The sequence below is a fragment of the Triturus cristatus genome, chromosome 1_2 (assembly GCF_964204655.1).
Source record: "Triturus cristatus chromosome 1_2, aTriCri1.1, whole genome shotgun sequence".
Lineage (NCBI taxonomy): Eukaryota > Metazoa > Chordata > Amphibia > Caudata > Salamandridae > Triturus > Triturus cristatus.
In genome coordinates, this window is record NC_140580.1 from 608,777,360 (window position 1) to 608,794,195 (window position 16,836).

Below are 16,836 nucleotides of genomic sequence, written 5' to 3' on the forward strand. Positions count from 1 at the left end.
CTTTTATGAGCAAGACGTGCCGGCGCTCTGTGGACAGGGTGCAGTTCGCATTGCTCAAAAATGATTGTCCGTTGAGCCCACCTGGACAGGACTTCTGCCCGCCAATATCTATATATGCCCTTCTTAGGGTCTTTCATAAACTTGGCCAAGAAGGTGGCCATTCTAGGATCGAGCTCTGGTGTAAGAGCCACCTTTCCTTCCAATGAGGGGTAGGTGCGTTCGTCTCACAAGCGGTTACGTGATTCTTTGCCCATAGGGGCCCTGATTTGGGCCGCCATGTACCTGACCACCTTTGTGGACAGAGCCCACTCTGAGGAGCAAGGGTGCAAGATCTCCTCACGGTCCAGTAAATCATTAGAATTGTCAGCAGGGAAGTCATGGCCAGGAGGCGGAGGGGATGGGCGCCAAGGTCTCAAAGGGCCCGCAGCCTCATCATCATCAAGAGTGTCAGGGGTGGGCTGTGGCGGCTAGAAGTCCCAGTGTCTGTGACATTCACATTGGGTGTGGGCTGAAGGTGTTGCGCCAAGAAGGACTCTCTAAGGTGCTCAAATGCATCATAATCTACCCGCGCCTCGCTGGGTTGCTTAGCTGGGACCGGTTCCTTGTCCTGGTTAAGGGGGGGTTGTGGGAATTGGGGTCAGAGGGGAGTGAGCTGCGTACATTTGTGCCCAGGCACGAGCTTTTTGGTGTGACAAGAGTTGCTCCATAGGCGCCATGTACTCCTCAGCCGCCCTGTATATGGATGCATCAATAGACTGGTAAAACTCATCATCCCAAGGAAGGACACTTAATGGGTCTCCCTCGCCCAACATGTCGTCAGACATCTCAGTGGTAACCCAGCGGGAGATCACAGGCACAAAAACCCAGGCAAACGTTAAGGCTGAGGTCACACGACCTCTGAAGGCTCGCTATCTTAGCGCGTCAAGTAAATAAAAGCAGGCACATGTGCTGCAGGGTTTATTTGAAGGCTGGGTGTCAGCCGCAGTTAAGGGTGGGCAAAGCCTCACAATCAGATGGGTCACAGCCCAGGCACATGGCCCCACTGGTATCAATATTTAAAAGGGGTTCACTACTTGGGAGCATGTCCCTTGAAAAAACTGGCTTTCACTGCCTAATTTTAATACAGACCCCTCGGGCGTTATGAAGCACACACACACTACCTACCCAGTATCTGGCTAGGGAAATATGCAAAGCAGGCCGCAGCCTGTACCTACCCTGGAGCTTGGGACTTCTCTCTCCAGGAGGGCAAGGCTCGGAGTCTGCAGGCTGCAGCAGCGGTGTCGGTGTGTGATTCAGAATCGGGCACTGAGGTGATTCTGAAATCGCGTGCCGAAACAGAGATGCGCTGCTGCCAGGCCCCCTAGCTGGTGGAAGACCACACCACACCGAGCTGTACCAGACTAAACGCCACAGAGGAGAGCGTAGCATTCCCGCGGCGGACTGAACAGGGCACAAGTCCTATAAAATGAAGTGGAGGGACTGACAATATGCAAATGACCTCACACGCTGACCGTGTCCCGGTGTCTGAAAATTACACTGGGACACGTTCAGCTTATTTCTGAGGGGCCCAGCTTCTTGGCAGGGGGGACGGCGTCCACCCTGTGAAAAGAGTGATGGACGCCGTGTACCTGCGTGTACCCCCTACTCGAGCCCTGGGACTGAACACACACAAACGTGCAATAAAGAACCAACGTAATGAGACATGTCTAGCCAACAGAGCAACCACACTTACAACTACATTGGAAAAGAGAGCAAAGGGAACTTAGCTTGATGCTGCGAGCAGCTAAGAAAGATGTGAGTTTGCAGGAACATGGTTTTCATGGGAGTGCCGCGTTGCGATTGAACAATGAACTGTTGATTCAAAGTTGCCTGTTGATTTCTTCTAAAATTCCCTTTGGCTCATTGGAATTGTAGTCTTGTGTGTTTTTTAATGAAATGGCTGCTATTGAATAAAGAAGAAAGTGAAGGCATAATTCTCTCCTCCAGTCCTTCCATAGAATCCAGAATAGAGGCCGAAGGAGCGTTTGAGCAATCTTCCACAGTAGTCACCATTCTTACTGAGAGAAGGCCTCCAACAAAGAGCACTCCTGGCCGCGGGACACAGAATTCACTCATAAAAGTGAAGAGGGTGTCTTGGAACAGAACAATAATTTTACAGATGGTACACGGGTAACGAAAAACCAAACTTCATCACTAAATATGGGTTTTCCCAACAGGCATGGCCTGAGTGATGGCACAGTTGGATTGTGCAGCAGAAATTGCCATGGCCTACAAGGATTTCTAAAGCCCTTAGAACATGACTCTAGCCAAATGAATATGTTATGTTTGGATATGTAAATTCATCAGATACATTTAGGTCAAATTCAACCAGGGGGGAATATAAAAATCGGCACAAAAATATTTTCGGCATGTTTGTCAGAAGGGTACAATAAAAAATTAGTTTAAGGAGACTGTTGTTCGTAGTTCATTATAGAGGCCCTTTGAGATGGGGAAATCCTAACTGAAGGACCCTTTTGTAAAGCCCACGGGGTACAAGGCTATTAAAAATGTGTTGCATAGTGCAGCTTGATCTGATGAATGATTTGCACATGATCTTGCTGCTGCAGTTAGTTTGTAGGAACTCCTCAGTCTTTACGTCCTATTATTTAAATGTTCTCAGGGTCAGTATAATTGAATTATTTTATGTTTTGGTGCTCAAAAAACAATGCACACTTCTGATTGAATGCGTTTTTCACCAAACTTGTATGTAAATAATCTGTGACGCAATAGACGCTAAAGACGTTCAGCTCTATTTTATTCTCGACATGAGTCAAAGAACCCCATGAATTATGTAGATAGACGTGGCCTTGTTGTCTTATGGAAGAACTGACTTCATTCATTCTCCAATTACTAACTGTCCCGGTGATGCACAATGTAAGCTATAACCTTTTGAAATGAGGTTGGTGCGTGCGCTCTGCACTGAATAACAAATGACAGCATCTATTTTCATCTTGATTTATCGAATTTTAATCTCGTTTTGCTATTGCGTTTTAATATCCTTGCACACCCTTCTTCCAAGAATATGGAACATTAATGGAATGTTGACTGGATCACTCCCCGAGTTCCGAACGCCATGTGGAATGCAGAGTCCCACAATGTGCTTTCCTATAAGTAAATCGGCCAGAGTGATTAAAGTCAATAAATCGTAAGCAGTCCTATTTACCTATTAAGTAAATAAATGATTAATTTGAGCGTTGGTTTCTTATCCTTTAATAAGGATCATACGTGTTGTGCCATCCAATGAATATATTTTTGCATACACATTTCAGGAAACCCATTAAACAAAGCTACTTTAATATTTGTGTTCAGAAGAATTTTATTGGGATTTTGTAGAACAGAGATGTTCTGTAAAACATAATTGGTGTTGAATTGCATCAGAAGCAATATATCTTATTACAGCTTATGATGAGTAATTGAATATGAGCATAAGAGAAAATATCTGTTGGAAATCTGAACTTTCTGCAGCCACTCTGTTCTTTGGCCTTTTTGTTGAACCTGCCTTTTACTGGCTATAGAACTCTGTGCACTTTACCCCTGCTTACCAGTGGTCAAGTGATCTTGCTTCTCCTTCCAACATGTTAAAATTGGTATACTCTTGATTGCCATATTTAACTTACCTAGATGTCCCTCTTGTACCCAAGGCCTGTAAGTTAAATGTTACAAGTGGGCTGCAGCTCTCATTGTGCCATCTGCTACAGTGACAATGTAAACCTAACTGGAGGACTGCCACCAATAGCTTGGCTGTGCCGGTTTTAATTGGAAATTCTACCTGTTAACCCCTTTTGGCAGGTCTAACGCTTATTTTTAAATATTTATAAGTCACTCCTAAGTTTGGCTTATTACCATAAAAGCAGGGCACATTGTATTTAAAAGTAGGACATGTACTAGTTTAATGTTAAACATGTTAATCATGTTCTTACAGTGAAAATGTCCTAAAAGCTATTTTCACTGTAGAAGGGGTGGTTGTTCCATAGGAATGCGATGGGATACAATATTACATTTAATAAATGTTATTTCAGCCTTGGAAACAGATAGAGAAATATTTCCAGGACTGTCTTTAATAGTAAAACAAAATCCATATCACTGATAAGGTTGAATGTTTTCAGTTACATAAAAGGTACTTTAGAAAAGTAACCTTTTGTCTGCCTAAAGCCTCTGGAGGCCTTTGTGCAAGTATTTAACTGTTACCTCGGAGATTGATGGTTCAACTGTGCAGAGGTGTGAACTAATCCCAGGATGGGGACAGTGGGCCTTGGGTGTTGTGAGAGGTTCTCCTCCCCTTGATAGGATGGCCGTGGGCCTGTGCCCAGACCCTTGGTGGCCTCTCCTGTCACAGGCAGATGTAGCTCACACCTGGGTCTGCCTCCCCTTTTGTCCTTCTAGTCAGCCAGGCATCAACCCCAGTGGGAGAGGGGAACTGCCCCAGAATTGGTTTAGCGTGATCACCAGGATGGGGCTGTAGCATCCTCATTGATATTAAAGTGTCTAGTCCTGCTTTTATAGTCACTCCTGCTTGACAGGTCTGCTGGGTTTACATATAACATTTGGTGTGCACTTCAAAGAAGGTCACGAGAATGGCAAATCACTGTGTGTATCCATAGTCTGTTTGCTGAATGCTCCTCTTTAATTTTACTAGACTTAAGTCTGAGGATGTTGGTTGTAGAAGGACTGTCTCAAACTGGATTTTAGTGTTCGATATTGGAGTACACCAGGATTACTATAGTACACTCCCCGTACACACCCCAGCCCTCAGAGCCCAAGTTTAGTGTGCCCAATGACTACAGTCATCTTGGAAATTCCCAACGTGGGTAGGGTTAGGCCTGGAATCCTTTACCCCATTGGGCAGGGTGTCCTCCGGGGTCATTCCCGCCCACTAGCTCGTGCCGGGCATAAATGTGGGACATTCATGCACCCACTTCAGAACACTTCTGGACCAGTGGAAGATCAGAAGAGGACTAAACCTACTGTCTGAGACCTGAGTAGAGCCCTAAAAGACTGGACCTGCTTTCGTTTTTGTATCCAGGACAATAATTGTCGACTCTAGGGTCATAAGGTTGACCTTGTTTTCAAGCTACAGGGATACAAGCGACTGCAGGACTTTACTGCAGTTGGCCAGCTGATTAGTGGCAGCTGGAGACTCCCAAGTATCTCTCCTGATGTCTTTGGGGGGGGGGGGCATTAGAAGTATACTCTGCAGGGAACTGGGACTTAAAGGACTAAAGTCAGGACGCAAAATCTTTGACCAGGGTGTACCTTTTTAGCATGTCTGACCCACACTCAATTGTGATTAGTGTCAAATTGATCCTAGGTCCTGTTCTACTTCAACATTGAACTTTCATTAGCACTTTGCGCGTCTTGGTGCTATTTCTACTTAACATTTTTACAATTTATATGTCTACTTCACCCTTATTGGATTGTTGTCATTTTGGTGTCATTTTGATTATTAAAGTGTACTCTATTTTGCTAATTCGTTTTGGGGATTTATATTGCTATGCATTTCAATTTTCTTACTGTTTTAGTACTTCATACATACCTTGGACACTTAGTTAAGCCTTTGTGCTCTGTGCCATAGCTACTAGGGAGCTGATCTCTGGTTTATTTAGTGACTTTAGTGGTTCACCCTGACAAGGATTGTGAATATTACTTGAGATGGGTACTTAGCCCCTTCAATTAATACCCCAGTTTCCTACACAATCCAATTTGGAGAGAGCCTTTCAAGCTTGCTCAACAGGAAAGCAGAGAAGATAGAGATGGAAGTGAAGGGAATAGGAGGGTGAGGGGAAGAAGGGTGTGCGTTGGTGAAGAGTCACGTTAAGAGCGATGTTAATTGATGCGATAACGATAATGCAAGAACAGCGCCTAGAGATATATGGTAATGTATGACATAGTGCGGGTATTTTACATTTGTGGTATATGATGGATATATATGTCGGAGGTAAGTGGTGTTAGTTCATAGTTGTTTTGAGTTTTACATTCATATACATATATAATTTATTCCATAGTTTTCATGAGCTTTTGGTAGTATATCTATTTGTAAATACATTGTTATTACCACTTTTGGAGAAGGATACCCAGGCCAGCCAAGTCTGGTATGACACATTTTTATACTATTTCCATTCACATTGTATTATTACAAGTAGAGATCCTGCTGGTTCAACTCTGGAATGGGCGCAGTTTTTGTCACTGCACTCTACCACTGCACCACTCTACGCCACTGCACCACTCTACTATACACCACTCTACTCTGCACTAATCTACCCCACTGCACTCTACTCCACTGCACTCTAAGCAACGTCACTCTACTCTGTTCCACTCTACCCCAGTGCACTCTATGCCACTGGACTCTAAGCTACTGCATTGCACTCCACACCACTCTCCTCCACACCACACCACTCTCCTCCACACCACACCACTCTCCTCCACACCACACCACTCTCCTCCACACCACACCACTCTCCTCCACACCACACCACTCTCCTCCACACCACACCACTCTCCTCCACACCACACCACTCTCCTCCACACCACACCACTCTCCTCCACACCACTCTCCTCCACACCACTCTGATACTGCACGCTACTTTACATCACTGCACTCTACTGAACGCCATGAACACTGCTCTGTGTCGCTCTGTGCCCTCTGCGTCACTCTGCACCCCTGCACTTTGTGATTCTGCAGTCTGTGCCTCTGCGCTCTACTCTACACCACTGCGCTCTGCTCTACACCACTGCGCTCTGCTCTACACCACTGCGCTCTGCTCTACACCACTGCGCTCTGCTCTACACCACTGCGCTCTGCTCTACACCACTGCGCTCTGCTCTACACCACTGCGCTCTGCTCTACACCACTGCGCTCTACGCCACGTGCTCTACTGTCTACACCACGCGCTCTACTCTGTCTACACCACGCGCTCTACGCCACGTGCTCTACTCTGTCTACGCCCCGCGCTCTATGCCACGGGCACTACTCTATGCCACGGGCACTACTCTATGCCACGGGCACTACTCTATGCCACGGGCACTACTCTATGCCACGGGCACTACTCTATGCGACGGGCACTACTCTACGCCACGGGCACTACTCTACGCCACGGGCACTACTCTACGCCACGCACACTACTCTACGCAACTGCACTCGCAACTCTACTCGGCACCACTCTACTCTGCACCAGTGTACTGTATGCCACTGCACCCTAATCCATGCTGCTTTGAAACTGTGTGTTTTGTATTGAATGATTCCTTTTTTTGCAAAATGTTACTAAAGAAAGCAAATTAATCTGTGGCTAGGAGTCTCTATCAGATGAAGATATAGGCACTGTGCACGTCACTTTTGGCGCAGATGATGCCACACACAGTTGAACGACGCCACCTACTGCTGTCCAGGGTTACTGCTCACAAACTATTTCCAGGATCCAGTCTGACGCCTGGGGATTATTCTAAAATGAGGAATCTGCGGCTAAATAGTCTCTACCAGATAATGTTTTACTGAAGGTAAATAACTTGTTCTTCAGCGCAACAGTAACTACTAAAGCAATTTTTCAATGTGAGGAAAACCATTAGCAGTTTCATATTGTATGTTGTAAGATACCGCTGAAGCAAAACAGGCATTGCAAATCTTAATAGCAATATGATAACCGTATGATTGCAGACATAAAACAATTTTACCATACATACCACCTAGTCATTAAATTGACAGATGTAACTTCATATGGCGAGGTTAAATAGTTTGGTTGAGCACAAAGAAGCATACAATGGCATTTAATGGACAACTTGAGTTGTAGTTATGTATATGCTGTTTGGTTTATAACTGTGTTTCGGTTAACGTATTCATTCCGAGTCAGATAGCAGAAGGTTAGTGGGTTATTTTGACATAATAGTGGTATAGCATTAGCAGTATCGTTAGACTGTTGGGTATGTGCAGATGTATTAGATGCATTAAGTGTGCTGGATGGATGATTATCCAGGAGAACATGTAGCTGGATAGCAGTTAAGACATTTACGACATTGAGAAGGCAGACCAATTGGGGTAGGAGGGTGTTGGGAAATTTGGTTAAATGTAAGTTTAATGTTCGTATTTACATGTGTTAACAAATAATCATCACAGAAATAATAACCTCATTCTTGCTAGAATTCATGAATGAGATAACGGCGACATAAAGCTTATGGAAAACATATTACAGTTCCATCTTGGCTTGTGATTTGTTGCTAAAAATAAGTCAAGGTTCGTAGATTCATCAAAGAAGGTACCCCCCCCGCTGTGATATTCATTCTTGAGGGTACTACAAATGGGAACAAAGATAATCAGAGCCTTCGTATTGCTTCCTAGAGCAAGGAAGCCCTTCCTGCATGTTACAATAGCTCTGGCATAGTCTTGTAAGGTACCGATTTTTATCTACATACCAATCTGTGGTCTTAAGTTTCCTCATTTAATCTAAGATTACCTGTGTCTGTCTCATTAGGGTCTGAAGATTATTAGTCGGGGGTGGGGGGGAGGGAGTTGCAGTGGTTTAGCCGGGATCGGGTTGTGAAAACTCCATAGTTGTCCATTAGTGTACCAAGCTCCCAGGTTGGTCATGCCAGACCAGTCACCATCATGGGGTAGTTGTATTAAGGCTGTGAAAGAAAGGCAGTTTTCAAAAGGATCTTTGTCCTTGTGCACTGGAGAGTGAGAGCCCACGCAAAGTGGAGCATACGAATTAGGATTCCAGTTGGGTGCCCCCGTTGTTGAAGAAGGGGTTTAAGCAATAAAGCCAGCAAGTCAGGGCGAGTAGGGGTGTATTGTGTAGCAGTAGTTGCCTCGCTCCAAAGGTCAGGTCTCCAACAGGCCGCCCCTTTCAACTGTGCGGTGAGATAAGGGAGTTCATATCAGGAACTGCCAGCCCACCTTTGTTGATGGAAAGTTTAGGCCACGTACAGTCCAGGTAATTACTTTTAGAGAAAAAAAAGTGTTGGCCATCGGAATGAAAGTCTGATGCACCCCACCCCCACCCAGTGCACCCAACCTCATTGGCTGGTTATACAACAAATCACACACACCTCAATGGAAAAGAAAACAAAAACCCAGCGTAGGGGAACACAACCCAACTGCACATCCCAAGGCAAGTTGCACCACTGTGCTCTGATCAAACAAGATTGAACCATAACATTGCACCCCCTCAAGTGAGGTCGATAAAGATCGGCCACTCCAGGTTAGAGAGCGGGGGTGGGGAGGAGGTGGGGGAAATTAAAGGATGCAAGACCCAGCTGTCTGGGCCATATACAAATGTAGAGGTTTTGCAATAAGGACTGCCTGGAGTCATAAAGTGAAATACAGTACCATCATATAATGTCACCTGCAGTTCTAGGTATCTCCTTTGCAAGCATGATGCTCAAATCAGAGCTGGGGACACTATCTGTACCAGAGTCAGAATTTCCAGCAGAAGAGGCGCCACTCCCCTGATTCTCAGCAGTAGTGACCACCAATGCAGCCAAGTCTTAGCGCTTACCAGCCCAGGCCTGGAATTGCGTTTGAGGCAAGGTTTTGCGCCTCCTAGAGTTGGCTCATTTTCACCTGCAGGGTGTGGGGAATGGATCCTGCTGCCACTGTGGGTGGCCTTGGGCATATTGGGCCAGGGGCCTTGTGGGGGGCAATCCTTGATTCAGTAGGATGGACCTGTAAAGTGGTAGTGGAGGAGTGGGGGGGGGAAAGAGTCCCCTAGTCCAGGTTCTCCAAAGGCTACTTACTTCAAACCTGTAAAGGAGATGAGGAAGGGGCAGTCTCTTAGGCTCCTCTAGTTTGAGGGGGGGATTGAGGCCATCACCCACACCAGGAACCAAGACCAGTCGGTGAGGCTGCAATCCATCGCGGTCCTCCCCAATAGCTAATCTGCGCTGCAGCCGATCTCCCTGCAACGGTGGAGAGCCCCTTACACTGATCCCAAATGATGAAAGGTCAAATGCAACTGACAATCTCCTCCGCCCTCCCTGGCTCTTTCCCGTGATGATTTTTAGGGCAGCACTATGGCTGCAGTTACCTCACTACTGCCATCTTGGGCAGGAGCGTGTGGCGGTGGTCCTCCAGCCACCTTCAAGGGTAACCATGCTGTCTCACAGACCCTGGGAGGTCCCCACCTGAACTGTGACATGAGCTGAACACCCCTACTATTTGAAACGGCTCAGGCAGCAGGGGAAGGGAGAAAGCCCTTGGGGGATGCATAGGCTACTTTGCTCTGCTCCTCACTGCATGGTGGTTAGTTCTGACCCCCTCCACGCCATTTTGTTTTGCCGCTAAGACTCTGCAAAGGCCATCAGTTTTAGTCTTGGCTGTAATGTGCTACCTTAATCTTAAGTGAAGCTACATAGGTTACTTCTAATTATCAGGTAATATGGATGAAGGGATTCAGTCCCAACATTCATTTATTTTTCGCTTATTTATTTATTTATTTATTTATAAAGCATTTCTCTTTTCGGGAACTCACGGATCCTGTCAAGAGCTAAGGACCACTGATCATGAACTCAGTTTCGAGTGCAGCAGCTTAATCGCCCACAATTTTGAATAATGATGATTAGTTCAAAAAAGTAAGGAGGTCGTATTTTACATTTAATATGGTTCTGAAAACTGAATCAAATATTATCCTTATATTCTATGTCATTTGCATTTCATGTTTTAATGTTTTCAATAGCAAGTGCCACGTCCTCCTTTGCCATCTGTTCGAAAACATGCTTTTAAAATTGATATGTCCCGACCCCAAACTTCCATCAGTCCAAAGTTTGGGTATGTCCATCAAATAGCATGGACTACACTATCTCAAATTTGATGCAGTGGAATTTTCTAGAATGAGATGTGAAGGTAATGAGTGTTCTTGGCATGAATAGATGTGCAGTCTCGGTGGGAACCTGTGACTGCCGAACAAAATGTTGGCCCTTAGATGTGCAGCTTAATTTTTTCGTATTCTGATTCGAGATTCAGCCTAGCATTGTGGCAGAGCGTTTATAAATTTATTTCAGATTGGTATATCGGTGCAACCCTCCTTTGATTTACTGAGATAAAATACTAACAAAAAATGGCAATCTCTCTTCTTACTTAACGATGCCCTCAACGTATACCTCTATAGTACGGTTGGTGAGAAGAAACTAATGTAGATGCACATGTGTTTAGATGCCAAGCAAAAGGATGGGTTATTTGAGGATAGTCCATTTCTGCAGTCATTTGAAATGATTCGATTTTATGTATATAGACTTGTTAGAAATTGAACCCAATCAGCAATCAAATGTACTGACCGTTCACAAATCGAGCAAAAACAGTAACATACTTTGCACTTGACTGCTAACCGTATCCGCTTTCTCCTTTAGGATTTGGTTCTTGTGCATTTCGAAGAGATGGGCGAACTCCTGTCAGTCAAGCCCTGTATCTGATGCATTAAGATCAAACTTATTCATCTGTGACCACTAAAAATTGTATTGTACTCTGCAGTTTTCGTAGGCCAGGGCTGAATCCAAATGAGATTTTTTCCCTAAACATTTCACTTCTGTAGCTGTAGTATTTCATTTTTGTGTTTTTTTTACTTTGTGAAAGCTTGAAATAAGCATGATGAGCAATTTCTTTAAAAGAAATATCTCTTCATTGATGCACCCGTAGATCTGAATGTGCTATAATTGATGTGAAGGAACATATTTGTATTTGTCTCTGCTATCTATGATTGCAGTGTACAAGCACTGGTACGAAAAGATTAGGTTGTATGCTTGCTTAATGTTAATACATTTGTCCCACGAGCGATTAACAAATTGACTTCTTTCATATCCCAATTTGTGAATAGTATCGGATATGAAGAGGATGTGTGGTCACTCTGCTCAATGAGGTGTAGTCTAAGGTTTAGTGTCTACTTTTTTAAGTTCCTGCCCCAGTTGGTAGCTTGTTTCATATGTCTCAGCTATATTTGAAGGTAATATATTCCCGGAAAACACATTAAACTGCTTATACTATCGTAAGGCAATTTTATTCCATGTGAGGTTGGCATGATGCCGATGTTTGACCTGTTAATTGCTGGGAGTATTTTTTATAGAATAATGTACACTGTAACTCAATTTGGAGGCAAACCTACATATGCCCTCAGAGGCCCGTATCATCTTTAGTCCGTTATCTTCAATATGCTTACTCCAGGATCCGCTATAGGTGAAGAGAATGCCAAGATAAGAGAATGACGCGACCCTTTCATTAGGTTTGCTGTTGATTTAATGGGTTCCTGATTTACATGCACCCTCTCCGCAAGTCATAGTGTAGGTTTTCTTCAGATTTATTTGAAGTTCCCTGGCCTTCATGACTGCCATGAAGCAATTCATTAGTTGTTGCAGGCCATTAGCGGTCTTCGACAATAGGATGCCATCATCAGCCTATAGGACGATAGGGACCGACTGTCCATCAGTGTTTAAAAATATAGCTAGCTGTTCATCAATGTAATGAGGGCTCTATTGTATTGTAAACCAGAGAGCTGCCACCTTAAGCTTCCGGTTTTGTGACTGGCACATCAAATTGACTATATTCGTCCGCAATGAAATCACAGCTGTACAATTACAAACAGTTTGACTCTGAGAAAGTATAACTGTGTGTAATGCCAGTGTTCATATCATGTAGGTTCTAAAAAAAACTTCTAAAAGTGCACAGTTGGTTGTTGATCATTATTTTCCAATTTTCATTAACCTAGGAGGACCTGCATAGCAGAACTGTCTGTTGATTTGTGAGCATTCTGGAATTATTATATGGGCTGTTCTAGGAGTGACGGGCAGGTTTGTGCAGTGCATTGTTGTATACCTTGTAGATCAGCACTGCTTGTTTAAATCTACTCATATGGCGATTGGTTTAGGAGGAAGCTAGGCCCAATGGCCAGCAGTGCAGCTGGCACACTCTCCTTGTCTATCCTGAAGGTGCAGATGTTGGAGATACAGGGTGGTATTACTGGGCTGCAAGGGTATTTCTCACACTCTATATTAAAAGCAATTATCACTCTGGGAGCAGGACTAAAACAAGACTAGTCTGCTTTTTGAGCTACTGTTTGATTTTCTGTAATAACATGCATTTGTTATGTAACACTTAATACCGTACTTCTGCTGTTTATAAGTACTAGTAGTAAGAAATGTATTGTTATCCAGTTTAATGATACTTAATTTACAGACCTGTGAAGGTTGGAAGGCTGAGTGTGCATTGCTGGGATTCAAATTTGTGATCTGCAGATCACTGCATATCTTAGTGGTCTGTGTTTCCAATTAATGGAGTTATTCGGCACGCTTTTCTTACACTTGTGGGTTTTTGAAATTGTGGCAGGAAAGTCGACAATTTTGGTGGTTAATAAGCAGTTTGGGAGTTAATGGGAGGAATGGAATTTCCTAGTGGTGTGGTTCAGATTTCAACAGTATCTAATGCCTTTTTGACCAGTTTTAGTTATGCTATTTTAATCTATGAGAAATAAAGTAACTTTCAAAACCGTGAAACCCAGAACAGCCACCAGCACCTCAGCAACCATTAGATTTCTCTTAAATGAAGCTTGCATTTTACTCATCACTTCTGCCTGTCCAAGTTTGGCTAAGTAAAGTATGTTATGTAAAACTGTTTATAAAGAGTGCCTTTCATGAGAAGTTGCACAGCTGATAAGCAAAGTGATACATTTATATCACCTCCATGTCTTCCTCACGAAAAGCTCATAAAATGACGTTAGTTTGTCCATTGAACTATCCTCTCGTCTTGAATACTGATGTTAGAGCATTGTGAAATGTCGCCCACAATATAGTTCTTTATAGTATGAAGTGTCAAAAGTTCACTCGAAAAGTGAGACTGTTTGTTGCAGACAGTTGCCATCATATTATTTTGAATTTGCTGCCTGAGAATTGCCATGATGGCCTGGGAGAACCCTCTAACTAACCATGGCATTGCTTTTAAACAGGATATTACATTTTGCTTCCCATAAAACTGCTCCTATGTGAATCAAGAAATTTCCCTTGCGATGAATATAATTGTCTCTGCCATGAGTTATGGCATGGTTGCTGTCGTGACGATAGGACTGACTCCGCTAAGTCATGAAATAGTGCCACTGTAACAGATTTTCTGCTCACTTCATATACCAGAAATAAGTTGCATGCCCCCCTTAGCAATAGAGACCCTTCCCCCTTTATAAGGGATTCAATTTCTATGTGTACCAGGGAAATGATGTCTTCACACTAAGCCACTGGAATTCCTGTCTCTGCAGTAGGTCATTGAATCGCTGCCTTCACCATGGGACACACAGCTTCAGCTCCCATCAACTTGATTTCACCACCCATGAGCATCGAATTTATTCGACCCCTGCATTTTGATGGCTTTTTTCTCACCGTATTTCAGGCTAGATTTCTTCACCCCTCTGCTATGATTATGCCTCTCATGAAACATTAAGTTCACTGGATTAACTGCACTTGAACAAATTGCATGTGCCATGAAGTATTTCCTGTTTAGCTCTCATACCCTCTTACCATAATGTTCCCCCATCATACCTCCAACCACAGGTAGGACGTTTATTGACATATGTATGAAACGTGGATCTGGGTGGCAGCTGCCGCACGATATATGTATGTGCACCTGCCTCCCTTTCAGTTAGGTGGTAAAGGTGCAAGACTAGTCGGCATGGAAGTGGACAATTAGGGAGAGGAACACCCAGAATATGACACTGTAATCTAGTAATTTATGTTTGATTATATGATCAGAGGGGCCTCAATAATTTTTCATAACCTCATTAAAATATGATTGGCTAGAAACAGTAGAGAGAATATTGGATTTTTTAGTTTACTGTTAACTAGCTTAAAACTGTTGTATTTAGTGCGATTTGAATTCATTTGGCAGCTACATTAAGTACGTTTGGTTGTGGTATTATCTGTTTGGTTTTTGCTGATGTCCTGAAGTAATCTAATCAATTATCTACCTTCTATTCTCAGCAAAGATGCAGGATAGGTTTATTTCCATCAAGTAAAGAATTATAGGACTGTCTTTCCTAATCATGATTCTTTGCCTCTGTAGTTGATGCTTTCTCAAGCAGTACTTGTGGGTACACGGTCTGCTCCTGGAAGTTTTTGAACTAAAGGTGCAGCTGTTGTGTTGTCTTCAGGAAATACCTTTACATTTATTGCCTCCTGTAAGAAATTAATCATTATTTTGGGTGGGTGATTCCCTGCTCCAAGTAATAATCACAACCCTTGGCAGGGTGAACCCTCAAAGTCACTAAATTAACCTAAGCTCTACCCTCTGTTAGCTATGGTACAGAGTAGTCGGCTCAATATAAGGCAAAAACGTAAAGTATTTATACAGTACCCTAACAGTAATAAAGTAAAAATGCAAACCAATAAAATTCCTAATCTGAATTAGAGTACAATTTAATAAACAAAATTACACCAAAATGACAATTCAAGGGGAACTAGAGATATGGATTTTTAAAGTTTTAAGTAGGAATAGCATCACAAAGCATATAGTGCTAATGATCGCCCATGGTCGCAGAAGACCAGGACATAGGTGCAATTTAATGCTCACCGAGATGGAGAGAGGGTCGGCTACACCAACCAGGTTCGTCCTGGTCAAAGATTTATCTACTGACTTGGGCCATTATGTCCTAGTCCTCCACATGAGTACACTTCTAAAGTGCCCCAGGTCTTATGGGGAGGCACTTAAGATACTTCCAGGGTGCCAAGCAGAGGTAAACAGCAGAGTCAATTCCAGGCCTCTTTTAGGTTGTTATATTCCTGTGGCTTGAACAGGAGGTTTGCTTTAAGGGCCCTTGGTGTCCACTTCTTTGCCCTATGTACAAGAGGGAGCAAGCGTTCAAGTAAACCCAGCAGACATGCCAAGCAAGATTTGACACTGTCAAAAAGGATGCTCACAGCACACCTCTGCATATTCCATGAGGTTTAGAGGAGTCCTTTCTGCTGTATTCAGGTCAGCCGATTGTTTACTACTGGGAAGCCTTTCACACATTTTTCATACATGTTCAAAAGCTAATCACTGGCTGAGATAAGTTTGAGAGCAAATGTAAATTAGCCGCTAAGAACTACATGCAAGAAAAAGGTAACTTTCTAAAAGTAACTGTTGCTTATTGTTTATTAAAAATATGACTTCACAAATGAGTTTGTTTTTGAACAACTATTAAAAATAGGTGCGAGTGGAACTTGTGAAGTTTCACTCTGTGGAATTCCACATAGTTACATAAAAGTTCAACGAGTCTCCACAGAGTTTCGCCGACTGGTGAAAATATGCAGCTCGCATTGCAAATTAGCCCCGGTTGCATGAGCTGTGCTAAAAATTCAGCGCAAACTGCTCCCTGCATTGCGCAAGAGTGCATGGTCTTTCAAGTTGATTTTGCAGCTACTCGAGTTAAAAAATCTCCTTGAGCAGCAGCAGCAAAATACTTGAGCGGCAACCCTCTGACTGCTACCATTCGCGTTAGAAAATCGCGCTACAGGAATCCAAATCTAGCTCGCCAGTTCTCATTTTCTGAGCCTAATGACAGAAACATTTTGCCCCAGGGCGATTGTCGGAATTTGGCCGCAACTTCACATTAAAGAGTAACACGGAGTGACCAAAATTCTGCAGGCGCAATGAAACATTACACTCCCCACTAATTAAGATTAATTGTTTAATTATTTTCCTAGCTTATCTCATTCCCGATATACAATATTGGAATTTTCTTCTGTACTCTGATTTTTTTACATAGGACAGCTTGGCCTGCCACAGTGGAAAAATAGCTTTGGGGTGCTTGTCACTGTAAGGGCATGTTAACATTAAATTGTTACATGGCCTACTATTAAATA

The 16,836-nt window shown here is 43.4% G+C and overlaps 1 protein-coding gene across 13 annotated transcripts in view; it reads left to right on the forward strand.

Annotated features, from left to right (window-relative positions):
* CCSER2 (coiled-coil serine rich protein 2) overlaps positions 1 to 16,836 on the forward strand; it is a 574,371-nt gene that overhangs the window by 128,229 nt on the left and 429,306 nt on the right. The window contains exon 1 of one of the 13 annotated variants that reach the window (XM_085607194.1): positions 7,434 to 7,530. The exons of the other annotated variants lie outside the window; for them this stretch is intronic. The gene's annotated coding sequence lies outside the window, so the exon portion shown is untranslated. Of the gene's footprint in view, positions 1 to 7,433; positions 7,531 to 16,836 lie in introns of those variants that run through there. 13 annotated transcript variants of the gene reach the window in all.